Here is a 14286-nt window from a genome sequence, read left to right as displayed (position 1 = left end):
AGTGCTATCTTGGAGGGGCCAAATTCACCGTAGAGACGGACCATTGTCCCCTGGCTTGGCTGCAAACTGCGACATCGAAGAACAGTCGCCTTCTTAGGTGGAGCTTGATTTTACAGCAGTACAATTTTGAAATAAGATACAAAAAGGGGAAGTTAAATGGGAATGCGGACGCGCTTAGCCGCTCTTTCTAAGCGGTCCGAGATGTTCCTCACCATGTATCCAAATTGATAATCAGGTTTTTTTTTTTCGTGCGCTTGTATATGTGTGGCTATGTAAAGCAGCACGTTTGGTTTTCTAGGAATACGTGGGTCCTGAACGTCTTGAGTGTGGGCTTTTCTCGAACAACAATGGCAGTTTTCTTTTGACCTGGTCTCTTCAGACGGGAGCCGAGTGCTTGCTTCGACATGTGGTTGAGTTTCAGACAGCTCGAGCAATTTGGCCTACAACAATCAAGACAACGCGACAAGCAACAGCGAGCTTCAAGCGTTCACGTGCAGGCCATTAAGTCGTCTCTTCATGCAGCAGCTGGGACTGCTGCCCTCCGAGACTCTTCTGGCGGGGGAGGAGGCTGTTACGACCAAGCATCCGCAATTGCGCGCTCTATTGTTCGCCTGTGGGCATGGATAAGTTTTGTGAATATGTGGTGATGGTCCAATGGCTCTAAGTGAGCCTGTTTCCAGGAATCCTGTTTTGTAAGCATGTTTTGCTTTGTGGACAACCTGCAAATGCCAAATTGACCCTGTCAAGAGAACGTCTGGAAAAACACAAAGAAACGTCCCCCTGAGGGAAATAGCAGGAAGTGCTTTCTTTCTTTTGTTCACCCTTCCAGTCGAGAAGTGCTATCCTCCAGTGATGAATGCCTCCTATCCAAAGGAGACGACAGAGTGACATGTCCGCTGACGTGCAGGACAAGAAAGGAGCATGACTCATACGGCCATTAAGTGATTTCCCGGGAATGCAGGAAAGATTTGCAATTGTCGAAAAGGGACCATGTTGGGAGCCCTATGCGGCGCCACGTGCACTCGGGTTTCTGAGAAGTAAAACCCCTTGTCAGAACCAGCCTGTGGTTTCTTTGCTGAAGAATAGAAATGTACCTCCTCTCCTCGCCGTTCCCAAGCTTTTCCCGCCAACAAGTGATCACGCCCAACGAATGAATGCCGGACCAGTCAGTGCTTCAGACCATCAGTGCAGTGATGTGTTCGATTGGATGCCGATACCTGAGGGGCGTGCCCTGGATTTGGTTGGTCAGCATCTTCAGAGAGGGGCTGGACATAGGGGGTTTTAAGGACGCTGCAGAGCACGAAATGTCGCTCTGGGCCCTGGGTAAACGGCTCATCCAGTCGCTTCTCGCTATGAACTCTTAACGCTTGCCATTTTGCTGATGTACCCTTCTTTTTCGTGTAAATAATCTTGTAAATAAGTTTCTCAAAGTGCCATTAAACCTGCTTGTACATATTTCACCAACTTCGAAGATTCAATCCTACTTCAACCCCGAGTCTCTGCACGCTACCAAGTGAAGGCCGGGTCGACGTAGCCCCAGCGTCACGACAACTGGCACACTCGACGACAGGCGCCCAGCAAGACCGCTATTTGGCGTGCGCCTGACCAACGTCCCTGTGTTACCACTGTGGCGAGGTCGGTCACATCTTTTGGCAGTGCCCATATCGGCCCCTGGGGCTCCGAGGCTTTTCTGTGGACAGTCCCCGCCCATGGCTTGGCAAACAGCCTCAGGAGATTGAGGAATATACGTCGCCCGCTTGCGTAGTTCACCACCACTTCCGCGCCGACAGTCACGATCGCCTTCGCCCCGCCATTCCTCGCCTCATCAGTCCGGTTATGGATCTGTGCACAGCGTGGGTCCTCATCTCGGTTCCCATTGATAAAAAGCCCGTCCGACGATTTCTAGGCCTTTGTTCGCAGTTTCATCAAAACTTTGCTAAGCTGGCCAGTCCTCTGACGCGCTTTGACGCGAGATGGGGAGCTATTTTTGTGGGGCACCTATAGCAGCAGACTGCCTTTGACGATCTACGACGTCGACTGCGGTGACCTACAGTACTAGCCCATTTCAACGATGATGCCGCCACCGAAATTCACACGAACGCCAGTAATGTCGGTCTTGGAACGGTTAACGTTCAGCGTCCGAACGGTTCGAAAAAGTAATCGCTTATGCTAGCCGTGCACTTTCACGCGCAGAGTGTAACTAAACTCTACAACTGAGAAGGAATGTTTGGCCGTAGTATGGTCATCACAAAATTCAGCCCCTATCTAGCTGTACGGCAGGCAGTTCCAGGCTATCACTGACTACCACTCATTGTGCTGGTTGACGAACTAAGGACCCATGTGGCCGGCTAGCGCGCCGTGCCTTACGTGTACAGGAATTTGACTTCACCATCGTTTACAAGTCTTGCCGCAGACACACGCGAGGCTGACAGCTAGCTTGTCGTGTGCGCCCTTCCAACCTTACCAAGACGACGCAGAAGACTATGCATTGCTTGGTGCAGTCACATCATCCGACATCATCGCATAACAACGTGCGGACGAAGAGTTGGAGCTGCTCATAGAGCATCTAGAATGTCGCCATTCATCAATACCCTCCCATCTGACATAATTACAGGGTATTCATCGCGTCCGTGGTGGCTTGGGGAACTGAGCAGTTATTTTGCCATTAGTGCGATAACACACTTTTGAAGCTGTGCATTTTGTTAGCTAGAAGAAAAACAACAAAAATAAAATGGCTGGCCGCTTTTATTATTCCGGAAAGAGCCCCGCGATGTGGTCGCGCTGTAAGCGGGGCAAATCAGAAAAACTCTCTCTACATAAGCATGAAGACGAGCACGGCACAGTGTTGTAATGTGTGAAGACGCCTTTTATCAGCAGATAAGAGTGAAGCGTAGCCGCGTCATCTCGAGATGACGCGGCTGAAAGTAGCTGGGAATATCATGTTTTAATTCGAGATGACGCGGCTGGAGGCAGTTAGGAATCTGAAGTTTTTATTCACTAGTGTTATTGAGAACTACGGTTGGTTTAGATAACCGGAGCGGTTTGAACGGAGTGACTAATATAGCGTCAATCCGCATATTTCAAAAACAAACCAACCATTTTTGCATTAAAGGGGTCATGACAGCTAACATTTGAACCTAAACTGATTACTGCATTTCACTCCACACATGTTAAATTATAAATCCTCAAAATATGAGCATATGCGGTACAGTACATAGTTTTAAAATATTTTATTATCGCAAGTAGCTTTCTGGTTTGGCAACCATTAGCCGGTGACGTCACAACGTGATATTTTATTTCTATGTCGTCTTCTATTCGTGACGTCGGCTGCACTCTTGCATGCACTCCGTGTCCGGTAGTCACCGAGAGGTTTTCTTCAGCAATAATATTCTATTCACATATTTTTTTCCTTTGAGAAGCCTTCACTGTGATCCTCGGACTTGTTTGGGCTTCGTCTAGAGATTGTCGAGGAGGCCGAAATCGATGGGCTCATGCTGTATTATTTATAGCATATTAAGATACAAAGGTATGTTTACAAGTTCATTCAGTCTGCTAAAATGTTTTTGGCAAAAAAAAAAAATGTTTGACAATACAATGTTATTCAAACTCATGCGCTGGAAAAGTACATTTACCATATTGCAAAAACCAGTGCCACTGGGGCCCAGCGTCCCACCTGATTATGGCCCCACTATGGTGCTGAAAACTGAGCTAGTGTAGGGAACCTACATGTTTCGCCGCGGCGCCCGGTTAAGGGTGGTGCCATCATTTGTGCGGGTACATGCCGCCGCCCGCTAAAGACGTGTTGCCAGATGAGCTAGCGGCGCCATTTTGGTCCCCAACTGAACCGGCGCAGCCGGACGCTCCGATGAAGGGGAGCGTTGGCGCTAGTACATTGTGGCGGTCTGATTTTTTTCTTCGCTGCTATCTACATGAAATATTTGCGCACTGCAGTAAATATTAGGTGATGCATTTTATACAGCTCGTTCGGTAGAAAAGCCGTCGGCATAGTAGAAATAACAGTAGTATTTGTAGTAGACTGAACCACGTGCTGGAAATAAACGGGGGCCGCGTAAAAAATCGTATCATGGTAATTTGCGGCTCTAGTGATTGATGATTGATTGGTGTATGATAGGCCATGACGAGTTAATAACGTGGAATTAATTATTGAATTAAAAATAAAAAATAAAAAATGGGGTTTAAAGGTGTCAAAATGCTCAGAATGTAAAGATTGCTTGATGATGCTAAGAAAATTTAAAGAACGTAATTAATGAAATAAATAATTGAATTAACAAAAATGAGACACCAAAAAAGGGGTTTCAAAGTTGTGAAACTGCTCATAATGAAAAGCCAATTCTTGTTGAGGCTAATTAAGAAGTTTAGACTTTGTAATTGAACAATTGAAATAACTGGAAAATTGAAAGCTTGGAAAAGGGGTTCAAAGGTGTGGATGTGTTCCGAAAGAAATGCAAATGCTTGGTGAGGCTAATATAAGGAAAATTAATTATATTTAACTAATTTAATTTTCATTAAGGATTGAAATACTCTCAAAATGAAAATTAGTAAATAAAGATGTCGAAACGCACAGAATGAAAATCGGATGCTTGTTGATGCTGGTTAATAAGTATAGTAACTAATAAATTAATTGAAATAATTTGAAAAATAAAAACTTGGAAAAAGGAGGTTCAAAGGAGTCAAACTCCTCAGAATGGAGAAATAATGTTTGCTGATGCTAAGCATCAATGTAGAAAAAATAAAAACGAAAAATGCACTCCGATTTCAACCTTCTCAGAATGAAAACCCAATGTACGCTGATGCTGTGTATCGGTTTTTCAAAAATTAACGAAACTAAAATAATAAAAACAACAAAGTAAGTTAGTGTAACACATTGTCCATGTGTGTGAAAAGCCCTCAGGTCATACATTTAATGGTGCACCTTTCCAAATCTATAATATATAAAGGTGTGGAGCATATGCTGAGGTCAGGATTCAGTCACAACATGACTCGTAGTTATGACTATGACTCGTGACTCGTTACAAAAATGGAACAAAGCACGGGTCAGCTGTTTAAGAAGCAACAAACAGGTTCACAAATCTTTAAATAGCTTGCGTGACGGCCGCATCTTCTGTGGTTCTTAGCGTTGCAGAGGAGCTAACATCCGAAAAGCCCAAGTATAAGCAAAGGCTCACCGAGTCCTAGCTTAATCTTAACTTTCCAGCATGTTTTATTCGCCCTAAGAGCAGAACAGAAAAGGCGGCAGTCACACACGCCAGTTAAATATTTGGCCAATTGTACTGTGATGTGTAGAACCTGTAGAAAGAAACGCTATCATTTGTAGTCTAGTCATGACTGATGATTCGTAGTCGCCATGCAAAGTAGCATGACTCAGCACTTTAAAAGCTATCCCACTGCGAGCGGTGGAGCAAGTACAACATTACGCATTGCCATGACTCATAGTCATAATCATGGCTCATGATCTGTAGTCGTAATGCAAATTAGCAGTATTCAACGCCTTGCAAAGTCATCATCAGCCTGAATATACCCACAGCAGGGCAAAGGCCTCGCTCATGTCGCCCCATTTAACCCTGTGCTGTGCCTGCTGTGTCCATATTATCACTGAAAACTTTGTAATCTGGTCCGTTCACATCACATTCTGCCGTCCTCCGTTACGCTTGCGTTCACTTGAAATCCAGTCTGCTATCCTTAATTAAGCAGCTGGTTGTTCTCTTGCCTTGTCATTACATGTCGACCAAAATGTCATTACTCGCGTTTGTTCCCTGATCCGCCTGCACACTTCTTATCTGTTAACCTACCTACCATATTCCATTCTATAGCGTTCTGTGTTGTCCTCAGTTAGTGGAACCCTCTACGTTAGACTGCACATTTCTGCCCCGGATATGAGTACCGTAAGTTGCAGGTGTTGTATACTTTCTTCTTGAGGATGCTGGTAGCTGCCATTCATGATCTGAGAATATGCTTGCCAAATACACTTTACCCAAATCTGTTTCTCATAGTAATTCCTTTTCGTAGTCCTGACCTGCTGCCATTCCTTGTCCTTAGCAGACATATTCCCTTATCAATTGCAGCGCATCGTTATCTATTTTAAATTGTTGCTCGTTTCCGAGGTTGTTGAGCATTACCTCCGCATATATATTCATTATATTCTGCTTATTAATTTTAGGACCGCCCGCCTTGCTTTAAGCTATTCATCATCATTTACAATTCTTGCCCAAAGTTACATAGCAAGGCAAATGCCATCAGCAAATTGCATATTACTGAAGTATTCTCCCCAACAACCCTGCCAAGGCAAATGCCATCAGCAAATTGCATATTACTGAAGTATTCTCCCCAACAACCCTGCTCCCGATTTCCAACCCAGATGTCACGTACTACTTCGTCTAAGCAAGGTAGAACGAGAGGAAGAAGACGGTTTACACGGTATATGAAGGAGCACTGAACAAGGGTAAATGGGGTCTCAGTTCGTAGGTCGAACTAACATTTCGACAAGTGGACTTTGGGCAAAGCGATCATCAAAAGGGTTAAATACACTTTTGCTTCCGAAGAAGAAAAGCTGGAGAGGGGAAAGTGGGTGAGAAGAAAGTAGGTGTGAAGGAGTGCGGAGGGCAGGATGGGTGAGAAGAAAGTAGGTAATGGAGTGAACAAAAAAAAATCTTCAGTATGTATTTCTCAGCCTGGAACCAGGGATCCTGTGGCTTGCAAAAGAAGTAAAAGCTTAGGGACCGGACAGCTGAACGGGTGGCGCCGCCTGTCGGCGCATCGCTCAATCGCCGGAATGCGCCGGCCGGGGCCGGCGCATTGCCAGCACATTGGAGGGTACTGTTTGTCGTTGGTTTGTGTGGAAATTGGAAATCCTAAGGTTTAGATGACGTTATGCCTGAATATATCCTTAAGAGAACAGAAAGTTGGGCTAGTTAATTGTGTGAATATGTCCAGTGAAATGAAGTCTGGTCGAACAAGGCTGGCGAAACGTGGTGCGTTGTTGGCTCCACTGGCAGCTACGCAAACTCGTCGGACGTTCTTAAGTCGATTCATTTCTACGGGTTTCCACAGAAGCATGAGTGGCGGGTGACCGAAGCATGGCCCTTTGAAAGCCGAAGGCACGAATCTACGTATTTGGTTACTGTGTGGTCATGGAAAGCGCCGAATTTTTAAAATTCCGCTTGCTACCGGATGCTCTGTGCCTTCTGTTCCCCAGGAGTGACGGCACGAGAGTCTCGGAGCCGAAGCCGCACTCCTTCATCTGTAGTCACTTTATTGACAATTGGAAATCGAAGTAACCCAACAGCGTAAGTTACAACGCTAGCATTTCCTCGCCTGTGTACAAGAAAACCCCAGCACCGAAAAAGAAAAGGCAGCTCCACCATCGTCGTTCGGGCTGCGTTACGATCTTCAGTGATGGGCAGAGACAATGTTTGTGCGGATACTTTCGCTGACATAGTCAAAGATAATTTACTTTTTTCTCTTAACAGAAAGAGCAGATAGGAGACATGAACAATTCCTATTGCCATGATCTTGTCATTTTTCCTCTTTTCGTTTGTCAACCAATGAAAATGCGCTGAGAGCTCTGCGTTGATACTCTTAGAATTGGTTAACATTTGTTTGTGGCATGTCCATTTCGCCTAATAAAATCACTCATTTCACAGCTCAATCAATACCGCATGGTCACAAAATCTGCTATCGGCTTCATATAAAAGTCGAACAAGAAAATAGAATACAATTTAATTTGTGGAAACGAGCATAAACATAGCATTTTTTTTTATTTCGTAGGCCGTGTAGCAGTTTTTTTTTTTCGCATTCACGTTGCACCTGACACGGCTTTACGTATTTTCTCAGCAGTGTCTATTTCCTGGCCCACCTAAATACATGTGTTTCTCATCGGCGTTTTAGTGAACGTGAGATTTCCTGATTGTGGCGTAGTATGACAAGACCGTTTTACCTCTCTCAGAAATTGCTTCTAGGTGTGGCCAATGTAAACAGATTTAGCAGCGGTCCGGCAAGCTGCAGTGACAAAGTTGTAAAAGGAATGGCTTTCAGTTATCCGGAGTCCTTTACGTGCAAATAGAAAACTACATACATGGTCGTGTCCTCTCACACTCATCAGGTATCGAGGTCAGCTAGGTATCGGCCCCGCAAGTTCGGTACGCTGACAAAGTAGACCACCTTAGCGAACGAGCCATCAGAGGGATTCATTTAAAAATAGAACGCTCACTTAGTTGTCGGTGGCTTATCTTACAACACATCACACTGTGTTTTTTTTTTTTTCGTTTGTATTTAACTCTTTGACAGTATTGGACTATTGCCTTCAGATGTTCAAGGCAGGTGCGGTCAATCACATTGAACTTCCTGCGCTGAAAGAACGCTAGCAGGAAATTTAATTTTTGTTTTCTTTTCACAACCTCCGCAGCATGTCGGGAGAAAGGCATGAGTATAATATTTTCTAAGTCAATTATATGTAGCAGCTCCGACGTGCTCAACAAGAGCATTGCCGTATATGTAAAAATGGTGCTGAAGTGGTATTACTCATTTGGCTTATATTATGATTAAGTTTGATGGTCTCAAGGCCGGGTTCAGTGAGCTATTGTAGCGTAATTGTGCTGGAAGTCCTGGAAGTATATGTGTGTTTGCTATTCCAACCACAAACAGGATCCTACTTTTGTCTTGCTTGTTTATTTTTCTCCTTTTACAGCTCTCGTTGCAAGGTTGAAACTGGAATGTCATTTGTTATTATTCTGCTCTGAATCGTTTGAGCCTAGCTATTACCAAAAAAGACAGGTGCAGCATCTTTTTTATTTTACATGAACGCTGACCATTACAACTACCACTACTACACGGCTCGGCGGTATTTGATCTTCAGGCAGATTCCAATTAGACCTAATATAAGATAGACGCGCAGTGCAGGCGCAATTCCCGTCTTCGAAGTCGCCTTAACAAGTGCCTAACGAAGATGTTCCTAGCGCATGGTGAAATCACGCGCGCGGCATTTTCGAGTATATAACAGAAACACCATGCGCCGGGCGGTTAAAAAAAAAAAAAAAAAACACGCACGCCCTGCCGAGAACGGTCCTTTTCTTTTTCAAGATTTCCCGGTCAAAAAATACTCCTTGCGATTACTCAAACCAGCTCAAAGCTCTCAAAGCCACACCGCAAAACGACGGGTGGGGACAGGCTCAAAAACGCCTCGCAGAACGGAAACGACTGCGCCGCTCAGCTGCCTCACCCACGGCCGGTCTCGAGGGAGAGAGCGCGCGCTCTTTCTTACGGCCTTCTCAATCGCCGCTGGAACAATGGGAACTTTTCTCCTTGAGTTACGCTCTCCGCCACCGCAAGGGGCGCGACCTGCTCACCGTTCGCTCCACGTCTGCTTCAGCGGCGGCGGGTGGCTTTTGCCTGGTTTCGCGCTGTCGCTCGCGAGTTTCGTGGTGAGTGCAGCCCCGAAATTAAAGAGCACAGAACGTAGATGCTGCAGCGGCATGTCGTCGCGTACCACACGTGAACGGATATAAACAACACTGTCGTTCAGCAAACGTTCGACAAGCATGAGCAGTGATCACATCGAAGCTTCTTCAAGGCTAACATGACAGCAACTCGTCTTCAACAGCAAAACCGTCTTTCAGCGCTAGATGCGAAACTATTCATGTAGCACCGAAGATGAAAATAATTTCATAAAAATGTAATGTAAATTGCAAAATGCTTGCATGATATAAAGTATTAGTATATGTCAAAGTAAACGTTGTAGGGTTGAGTTTTAAATGTTATTACAATTCATATACTAGACAATGAATGGTATTATAAACATTATTTTAATTTCGCAAATAAACATTGTTTTAATGAAATTTTTACATGATATTATGCTTATTATGAAAACAAAAAATGGTTTTATATTCATGACACCACTTGTGCTCGAAGTGGTAAAAAAAGGCCAATAAATGATGAAGGTGATACTCGATGCAGTTGCTTACAAATGAGTTCACCTGCTATATCGAAAGTATGCAAGAAATTTCTAAAGCGTTAAAGAAGGCCACTCTCACTGAAGACTCATTTCAAGCCTTATATAGCGATCCATTGAGGCTCTCTTCGGGAAAGTAAGGTTAATGTGCAGAAGGGAATGCCATATGCTAGATGCGAGGACCGTAACAGCTAGCGGCACATGACTGACTACATTGTCAAGACGGACGTTTCATCTGAGAGCAAAATCAAGGCACTGAAGGAAGTGATGGCATCTCCTACCATCCCATTTCCCACTGTCACATATTCCGGTTCACCTTACGTCGCTGGATATATCGTTTAGTTAATCAACTTCGGGTGTGACGCTTTCGCTATTCTTCTTGAAACTAGCGAAAGAAGCAGCCCCATGTAGTACGCTCTTCTACGAGGACAATATTCTAGTGGACTGCATTATCCGAAACCAGAGCTTGTTGCCCTATTGGAGAAACTTTTTTTTTTCGAAAAAGCTGCCGTGCACCTACTACACACAACTGTTCTCGAAGTACTTAAGATCCTGATTCAGTCAGCATTTCAGAACTCAACACTGAGTTGCCCGAAAGGAATTGACAGCTATGTTATTAGGTCCGCTTATTTGATATTTCAAAAATTTCTCAGAATCCTTCTTCTCAAAGAATTATACCAGGAAAGTGACAGAGAAGACCGAGAGGCCGACTCCTTATGTGCACAAGCCGTGCAGGAAGATTTTTGAACCTGAATTTTCTAGACGCAGGTCACATTTTGATGAATTGATGAATATATAGTGCAATGTGTAACTTGACAATTTTTTTATTGTTTGCCGCTATTTTCGATTCTGCTTAACTGTTTATGATGCATTTCCTTGATTAAAAGTAGTCGCGAGACTACATATATACATCTGCGGTCTTTCAACCGACTGATAATTTTGAACGAAACTAGAACAGCCCACTCCACTAGACAAGTAAAATTTGTACTATATGAGTAAATTTTTGTTATTTACTCTGAATCTGAGACGCGCCATGAATTTTTGCCGGTGCCTCTTCTGATCTAAACGAAAACGGTAGCGGTTGACAGAATCTTCACCCAACAGTTCACCATGCACTCACGTCAGGTCGCGCTACACCTGCTTAAAACATTCAAAGGCAGATTGCATAGCCTGGTAAATTTATTTTTGTAGAAACTTAGGGGTAAAAAATGTTGAACTGTACCCGAAGCTTCATTCGACCGTGCACGGCCGCACTGACGAAGGAGCGCGCGCGTGAGCGGATTGTTGTCTGTATTTTATTCCTCATACACGATAAACGTTCAGTGTTGATGACGGACTTTGTATAAACCATAAGGGGCGAAATGTCAGGACCTGCCGGTTGCAACTGACGCGGGCGAAGCTAAAAGCAAGCGCGCGTTTCCCTTGCGCGTGAACGGCTGTAGCGGAGGAGCAGCAGTGGGGCAGTGGCGACCCCACCGAGGCGCGGCGGGCGGTGGAAACAGACCCCATTGGAGAGGCCGTAAGAGAAGAGAAACGCTCTCTCCCTCGAGACCGGCCGTGCCTCACCATTCCGCTGTTTCGGCACTCCGCCGCGGGCGGCGCTGTTCCACCGAGGCGACGGTGGCGCCATACAACGGGCGCCCGGTCCCTATAGCAGGAAAAACTACAATATCAGGTAGATGATTAGTCACCACTTAAGCGGGTTTGGTGCAGATGCACCTTACAAAGGGACAGGCTTTGCAAAGTGCCCTGATAAGGCATATAGGCATCGTGTAGAAACCCAGGGGGCAGCACTCGCGGCGAACAGGCAGCGCCACGAGTGAGCGCTGGAACAGTTTCAGCCAGCTCGAGCGACGTAGCGAAGCACAAACAATGCGAGAGCCGCACGGCACAAGACGGCGAGACAGGGACGAGCCCTGGCCGCCCGCTGGGCGCTTATTTCTAGGCTGGAAACACGCGAAACGGAGGACGACAGGAGAAGCGCGCGCAGTTGGAAAAGGCCGAGCAAACAAAAAACGAAGGGGGTAGGGGGATGGGGAGCGTAAAAAACACGGTAAAATGTAGAAAAATACAAAAAACCTTTGTAGCGCTCATCGCTTGTAAGTAGGCAAGGCTACATGCATGCGAAAATATGTAACGATCAGATTTTCCGGTTTTCTCAATATTGTTATATGTGGCCTCCTCCCAAGTATGGTACAGCTTTGCAAAGGCCAGCTCGAACGCCCCAAGCTGGGGTGGCTGAGAAAAAAAAAAAAGCTGCGGGGAATCGAGCAACCGAGAAGAATGGAACGAGTGTGGGAGGAGAATAGGAATGAATAAAGCTGGAGTCGAAGAAGAGGAAGAAGCCTTAAAAAAAAAAGAAAAAAAGCGACAAACCTGAAAACTCGAGAACGCAATTACCAGGGCCTGAACATGCCACAGGCATTTATATTACGCAGACGGCTTTTGAAGAGCTTTAGCTGTTTTCTGGTGAGGCGGTTGCCACTTTTCTCGACGATAAAGGAAAGGATGGCCGCTGGCATGCGGTCGCTGATACAGCGACACAGCTATGAGAATGGAAACTCCCTTACAGCGCGGCACAACGAGCGATCTACAGTTTCTAGTACACATGCATGTCTTCCTCTCTGTCACATGTCAGAATTATAGCATGCATAATTTTCTTTTTCGTTGAAAGAACGTCCTGCCTCATCCCGACTTTACTGCTGGTTTTCTTTCGTTTTTTTTTAAACGATCCTTATTGCCTCTTTAACGGTACTTTCAAGTCCTATGCCACAAAATTAAGTTTTGACAGGGGAAGATAACAGGTGGCAGCCAGCCGCTCGACAACTTGTTTGGAGCAGGATGGCATGTAATGAATGCAAGATCTGTTCAGAGCGTCCACGAATAAGTAAAAAAAAAAGTAAATAACATTTTTTTTTACTTATTCTTTATATAGTCTCGATTGAGCAGTATGGCATGAGAAACAGCTCATATCGAGGTTCAACAGCTCAGTACACATCGAAATGTCATTAACACAACTAAATGAATAAAGCGGATGGAATGGCAGACAGGGGCTTTATGAATAACATCTACAGGGGAGGGCGAAGCGGACAGCGTAGGATGGCGAGAAAAAAAAAAGAAAAAACGTTAGGCTGGGGGACGGACAAAGGAAACCGCCCAAGAGGAGAAGGAAAGTAGCAGCATAAGCGTGGAAGGAAAGGGTGTGGGAAGAAGAAAAGGAACGAGCTCAGAGGGAGGAAAAAATAATGAAAGCAAACAAGTAAAAAAAAAGAAAAAGTTGCCAAGCTAAATTCGCAAGACTAAGCGCAAGACATAGTAAATGCGTAATTAAAATTCTCCATTCCCGTTGATTACTCTCTGCATTGTACTGGTGCTTATACAAGCTATCGTAGACAGGGAAATATAGACCACAGGACAGTGTAAATAAAAATTATGCAATGAACAGCTGCATCCACGAGCGCGGCCCACTGGGCGCACACGGCAGTCCCAGTAGCTCTGATGCCTATGGGTTGCCGAATTTTTCTTTTTTTTTTTTGCAGGTTGAGAAAAGATGCTAATGCAGGTGAAGGTAGTGTGTCCTCTTTCGGGAAAAATGCTTCGCGGTAAATCTGGACGCGGCAATACCCGGACATGATTGCCAGCTCACTGCTCGTTGGAAGGCAGCGATCTAAACTTAGCGTCGCTTCGCTTCGTAAAGCTTATTCGGTGACGTGAAAAACATTTTGTCAGGCCAGTGAGAATGTGTGCAACAGTAGCAATCCAGGGACTGCAACCTAGCAATTCATTTGTAACCACAGAACCCCACGCACAGCAGATCCGCCGCGGCTCCGCTGCACGGCCGCGGGCGCATGTCTCCCTACCAAACTGTTCTTCCCGCCGCGAGGGGCGGGCGCGTCGAGTTACTCCTGCACGGTGCCTGCAAAGGTGGGGGGGGGGGGGGGGGGGGGGGGGGAAGAGATGTACAAAGTCACAGGATATTAACCGCACAGTGAACCACAACTGACATGAAAATAAAAAGTTTGAGGACAAACTCAAGCAACAAGTGATAAGGAGGAAATGTGTTTAGAGGAACATGTGCAGCTTACGCTATTGCGGAAGGGAATAGAGTGTACATGCGTTGTGAATAAACTGTACAATTAACGCTATGTGGTATTGTTTTCCCGAATAGTTATGATGCAGAGGTAATATACCTAAGGGATTCTAACGTTACCTTAGATATTATTCCTGTTGGTTCCAATGTTCTAAATTTATGAATTAGATATGCCTCTCCATATTTCTGTCCCTTGCAGATTTAAAGCCTGACTGGAGAATATATAATTTAA

This window comes from Amblyomma maculatum, chromosome 1 (assembly GCF_055883805.1).
Source record: "Amblyomma maculatum isolate TAMU_Amacu chromosome 1, ASM5588380v1, whole genome shotgun sequence".
Classification (NCBI taxonomy): domain Eukaryota; kingdom Metazoa; phylum Arthropoda; class Arachnida; order Ixodida; family Ixodidae; genus Amblyomma; species Amblyomma maculatum.
The sequence above is the reverse complement of the archived record's forward strand: the minus strand, read 5'-3'. Positions refer to the sequence as shown.